This window comes from Theropithecus gelada, chromosome 4 (assembly GCF_003255815.1).
Source record: "Theropithecus gelada isolate Dixy chromosome 4, Tgel_1.0, whole genome shotgun sequence".
NCBI lineage: Eukaryota > Metazoa > Chordata > Mammalia > Primates > Cercopithecidae > Theropithecus > Theropithecus gelada.
In genome coordinates this window covers 38019745-38025744 of record NC_037671.1, presented here as the reverse complement: position 1 = coordinate 38025744, position 6000 = coordinate 38019745, and the positions used below count along the sequence as shown (strand labels likewise).

Genomic DNA, 6000 nt, shown 5'->3' with positions numbered 1-6000 from the left:
GACGTAATTATTAACAGTGCCCCTTTTCAAGTTTAAAGTGTCCCAGTATGGGCAGTAGTTAAGGAACACCTTTCTCCCAATTCAGAAAAGGCTCCAACCATACGGGGAAGGAATATAAACTATTCGGTACAACAGGCACTTTCCTGGTGCTTTGTATTCTCTGTAATTTTTGCCCCTCATTCTGCAAAACGAGTGTCACTAGCGACTTTTACAGACGAAGAAACTGGCTCAGAGAGGTTAAGAGACTTACCCAGGGCCAAACAGCTAAGTGTTGGAACCAGGATCCAGACCCAAGTTTTATGTGCCCTCCAAAGTATTTCGTGCCTGCTTCTCAAAATAAGTAGATGATGTCAAATGAATAAAAGACACTGTCCCTGCCATTAAAAAGCCTACAGCCTATGGGAGAAGAGGTTTAAAATACTGCAGGACATAACTGAGCAATAAAACATAAAAAAGATTAGGTGGGGCACAGTAGCTCACTCCTGTAATCCCAGCACTTTGGGAGGCTGAGGCGGGTGGATCACCTGAGGTCAGGAGTTTGAGACCAGCCTGACCAATATGGTGAAACCCCGTCTCTACTAAAAATGCAAATATTAGCTGGGCGTGGTGGTGTTCAACTGAAGTCCCAGCTACTCGGGAGGCTCAGATAGGAGAATTGCTTGAACTGGGGAGGCAGAGGTTGCAATGAGCCGAGATCGCCCCACTGCACTCCACCCTGGGCGACAGAGCAAGACTCAATCTCAAAAAAAGAAAAAAAGAAAGGAAAAGATTAAAGGCAGCTCACAGGCTCAGAGGGAAGCCACTAGTTATGCCACTCTCCTTTCCACATTCTGCCCTCCTCTGTGGTTTTGTCTCTTACTGAACAGGGACTCCTAGCAGGCATCTGCCCTCATTCTACTCTGCACCCAAGGTTTTGCAGTTGGTATTTGCCACAACCTTCCTGATATTAACTTGGATGTCGGCCTCTCCCTTCCCCATCAGCTCCCCACCTCCAGCCACCTAAGATTTTGGGGAAATGAAAAACAGTGGCCCTTCAAAACAAAAGGGCCCCAGTGAGCATTGGGAAGCCAATAGGCTTGATGGGACTGGGGAGACCAAGGCAGGAGAGAGAATCGGAACGGTGGAAAGGGAACACCACCAAATGGATGGGTCACTTGAGGAACATTTGCTGCCCTCCTGCTGTGCAGGAGGCACTGCACTCAACCCTGTGGCCTGGACATGCCATGAGTGAATTCAGGTCCCATCTCACAAAGAATACACAGGTTAGCTAGTGTACTCACTGTGCTTGGTTGAGGAGTCTGAAGTTGATAACATACACAATAAATGATGTTTGAGAAAGATTATTCCAGCAGGGTGTGTAGGAGGAAGGAAAAAGAAAGGACAGTGTGGCAGCTGCTGTGAGAATTCGGGCCAAAGGTGGAATCTATGGGGCTGGAGGGGAAAGGGTGAAGGAGAAAAGTAATGAACAAACAATATATTTTGAAATAAAAGCAACAAAGGGAAGAATTTGATAAGATATCAGACATAAGGATGATGAAGGAGAGAAAGTAGTTAAACATTAATCTACCTTTGCAGTGAGTTTCAGGACTGGGAGGGTCATGGTGGGCAATGGGGAGGAGCTGGTGTGAGGGACATGAATATGAGTTCAGTCACTTCTAGGCCATGTAAGGGCAGGTGTCCCATAGGTGACTGGACTTGGAGATAGGGAAGTCCAGAAGAGCAGTGGGCTGCTGTCTGAGAGTGTCCCTGTCATAGCCTCGAGCAATCACTGACCTGGGATCACGGACAGATTTCAAGCATCAGGAAGAAGGTGGGAGTAGATGGCAGTGAAGGTGCCTCCCAACTGGGAGATGCAGTGTGCATTGGCTGGGTGAGAGCCTGTGTGGGAAGTGTGATGTATGTATGGGAAGGGGGTCCACGGCTCAGGCCTGTGTTGGCATCTTTAGCCACAGAGGGTGCCAGAGATGCCATCAGATGGCAGGAGGCCCAGGTAAGGCACTTCAGCAGCCTGAGGTCCCTCCCCTAGGCCCACCCTCAAAGGCCCTGGAGCCCAGGCCTATGCTGCCTGCCAGGGCCTTTCCCGGAACCACTCCTCCGCGGCTGCCCTGGCACTCTCCAGGCACAAAGCATCCCTCAGGGCACTGCGCAGCACCCCAGGAAGCTGGGACGTGGGACAGGTCCCCATCCCCAGGAAGAGCCCTGCTCTGGGCTGCTGTCATCATCACAATGGCCCCACAAGACGCCAGGAGACAGCATAGGGACAGCATAAGTCCCCAGTGGGGACCCCAAATGGGACCCCATTTCCCCTGCATAGAGGTGGAAGGAGGAGCTTTGTGGCTAGGTGGCAGGATTCCTGGGTCTTTATTGTGGTTTGGGGGTGGGGGCAGAAAAGCAGGGTCTCAGGCTTCAAAACACCACACCACCTGCCTGTCCCTCCCTCCGAGGAGGAAATCTTCAGGGGCCTTGTGGTTTTGAGGGGAGGGGGCAGGAAGAGACTCTGAACTCTGGGTCAGCTGAGGACAGAGATAGGGGAGATCCTCTTGCCCTATGTCCCACTTTTCTCCTAGGATCCTCTTCCTCGGCTCCCTACTCCGGCACTACCCCAGAACAAACTCCTACCTCTGTTTGCAACTAAGAGTTACATCCCCCATGCCAAGACCTTCCGAGGCGTCCCAGAGGGGTGAGGTTTGGGGAAAACAGAACATGTACACAGCAGCTGTGTGCCTGGCCACACCTGTCGGGTGGGGTGAGGAGAGTGCTCCTCCCAGGTGGGCAGAGCCTGCTGCGCTCAGGCTGGGGGCTGGGAGACGCTTTAATATAGGGGCTAGATGGCAGAGAGATGCGCAAACCGGCCACGTGGAGGTCCAGCGCGGTAGGCTCGGGCGCAAGCAGAGGAGCGGGCCGTACGCTCGCCCCTCCCGTTCCAGGGAGCCGCCGAGTGCCGGGTCGTCGCTGACCGCAGGCTGCAAGAGCGGTTGATCTGGTGAGCGAGCACACCCACTTACCCAGCTGCTGAGTCAGGCTGTTCTCGCTCGCGCTCGCCCGCCCGCCCGCCCGCCCGCTCGGGACATTGTGTTCCAGCCCCGGCGCGCTGGCAGCGGGCCCAGGCGCTCACACCAGCCTCCTCGCCCTGTTTGTGCTCGCGGCTTGCGCTCGGCGCGCAGCCTCCCGGCCGCCGCAACCATGCGATTGCACGCTGGGGCAGGGGCTGGCCAGCAACCTCCGGGGTGCGCGTGGGCCCCGCAGCCCTGCCCACTCACCGGCCTTGGAACACCCAGGCCTAGCCATCCCCCATTTGCCCCTGGTTGGGTACCCCAGGCTTGGGTGGCGCCTGGATTAGCACAGCTGGGGGAGGGAGCAGGTGTGGGGAGCTCTACGAGCAGAAGGAGCCACCCAGGCTGCCGCCAGCGCTCTCCAGCGCTCAGTCCGTGCCTCTCCAGCGCTCAGTCCAGGAGGCAAGAGGAGGATAGCTGGAGCTCGCCAGCCCCAGACTTGCGAGACCTGGGACGCAGTCATGTGACAACGGAAGCCCGTGTTGAGGGGGCCAATTCAAGCAATCCCCAGGAGGAGCCTCCCCTTTCCTAGCCTCCCTTCCCTGATCCTTCACAGCAGCCTGGAACACGGAGACTCCAGGGATTCCCGGGGCTGGCAAACCAAGCCCAGCCCTTTTGGACGGTTTGGGAAATCCCTGGCAGGACGCCGGGAGTAGGGAGAGCCCAGACACTGGCGGGTGGGTGTGGACGACAGGGTGGAAGAAGGGCAAGGCCAAGGAAGACGACCCCAAGCTGACCCTGGAATCTGACCCTTCCCTGTGTTTAGCTCCAAACCCCCGGTTTATTCAGAGCCACGTTTTCTCCTTACCCATCCTTCTGTGGAAAGACATCACTAAGTGCTGGTCCTAAAGATCCCACTGTCTCCAAACCAGGGAGGGGACAAAGCATTTATATAGCACGTCTGCCATGAGGAAGGCTCTGTGTTGGGTCCTGCTAGAGAATGTCACTATGAGGTTAAGACACAGTCCTGAAGTCCTTTGTTCTCTCTCCTTCCCACCTCCACAGTTTGCTGTGCCATTTCTCATGCCAGGAGTGCCCGTCCTCCCTGTCTACCCATCTCTGCTGCTCCAGTTCATAAAGCTTCCTTGAAACAGTGCCAGCCAAATCTGATTCCCGTCTCCTCTGAACGCCCAGCACACTCAGTTTGTACCTTTCTCACGGCACAGCGTGTGGCCTGTCTCATATTCTAGCGATCTGTTTACTAATCCTGTTCTTCTAACCAGATTAGAAAGTCCTTGAGGCAGAAACAAAGTCTGCTTCTTCTTTGAGCCCTCTCCTCTACTGCCCCTGCCTCCCGCCACCATTCCAACTCATCCCCCACAGGCCAGGCTCAGCACCAGAGTTCATGTTCAATAAATATTGGGTGTATTGAAATGATATCCTCCCCTTGGGCAATTGAAGAGACAAACACACTGCATGTTAGGTTAAATAATAACCCAAGCCAGCAGGTGGTGAGTACCAAATGTGTGTAATAGCTATAGGGACTCAGAAGAAAGAAGGTGGTGATATGGGAGAAAGATCCCAGGAGGTTCTAGGCCTTGAGCTGTGTGTGTGTGTGTGGAGGAGGAGGAGAGGGGAGGGGTGGATGTGACTCATTCTGGTTGACATCACCACAAAACAACCTCCACGCTAGGCACTTCACATGCATTATCTCTAATATTTAAGGTTGGGGGGATAGGATTGGGAGGCTTGGAGGGGACGGTGCCCAAGCCAGGCCCGCCTTCCCAAAGCCAACCAGAGTACAGAGGCAGCCTTGGATCTGGGCTCCCCACCCTCAGTCCCTGGGCCCTGTCTGTTCTCTGGCCTGCCACTCCTACATACTACACCCAAGAGAGCTGCCCAGCACTGCCTAGTTCTGGATGCACTTTGGTCCCACCCTGGTGAACAACTGCCTGTGTGACCTTGGACAAGGCACTTCCTCGCCGTCATCTGTGCCTCTCTTGCAGCCCTTACAGGCTGTGACTTCCAGCCAGTATCCAAGTGATGTTTGCCGCCTTTCTGGGTGTCACCTAGGCTGCTGTGGCTGTCTGCACCCCACATTCTCCCAAACACCCCATGCATACACACTTATTGCTCCTTCCCAGTCTGGAGCTGCTGAGAGGAACAGGGTACAGAGTGTGAGCAGGGATGGTAGGTTTCCTGTGGTTGCAAAAGGAACATCAGGACTTTCCCTGCGGTGCCCCGAGCTGTGGGAGAAGTGGGGGAGGAGGAGGCAGGGCCAACCTCGAAGGAACCTCTGCTCTCTTCCCTCCCCTTTTTAGTGCTCACAGCTCTCAAAAAGGCTGGTACAGTTTGTTACGCTGGGGCCGGAATGTACCGTGTGTTTCATATGGCCTCTGTCCAGTCCTACACTGGCCGCTTTATATTTATACTTCCTTCTTTAGCTGTGGCATCCTGCTGTCAGTTACCCCTACTCTCATCTCCCCATCTTCCACTTGGGCTCCCCAACCCCCCATGGATCAAGAAATGAGTCTCCTGCTTCCCACTCCCAGTCTTTAGGTTCTAAACTCTTGCTGGGGGTGGGAGGGTGAGGTGCAGAGAGACCCTGTAGAAGTTAAGACTCCAGAAGGGTGAAGTCCCCAGTCCTTTCTCCCATTACCCAGCCTTGAAACTGCCTCTGAAGCTGTGGAATCTCCACACCAGGTCTGGAGTTTCTCTGGACCCTTGAGGCTGATCCCTCTCCCCTTGCTAGCCTTGTTTCCCAAGCATTTTAGCAATATTCCTGAGCCCAGCTAGACAAGCCCAGTGACAGCACTATGTAAGTTGCCTCCAAAAGCTTGGCAGACCTGGTAATCACAGATCCTTCCTTGTCAGTCACAGAGAACAGAGGCAGAGGTGGGGGCCTGGCGGCAGGGAGGGGAATCTACCTATACTGTCACCCGCAGGAGTCACACATTCCTAATGGAATTTGACGCTTGATGATTTCTCAATGATTTTCTGAGTTGTG

General features: G+C 54.4%; 1 protein-coding gene across 2 annotated transcripts in view; it reads left to right on the top strand.

Moving 5' to 3' along the window:
* The first annotated feature begins 2604 nt into the window (after positions 1-2604).
* The window catches only part of FKBP5 (FK506 binding protein 5), a 153996-nt gene continuing 150600 nt past the window's right edge, over positions 2605-6000 (top strand). The window contains exon 1 of one of the 2 annotated variants that reach the window (XM_025382064.1): positions 2605-2680. The gene's annotated coding sequence lies outside the window, so the exon portion shown is untranslated. Of the gene's footprint in view, positions 2681-2813; positions 2984-6000 lie in introns of those variants that run through there. The other variant, XM_025382066.1, reaches the window with a different exon arrangement.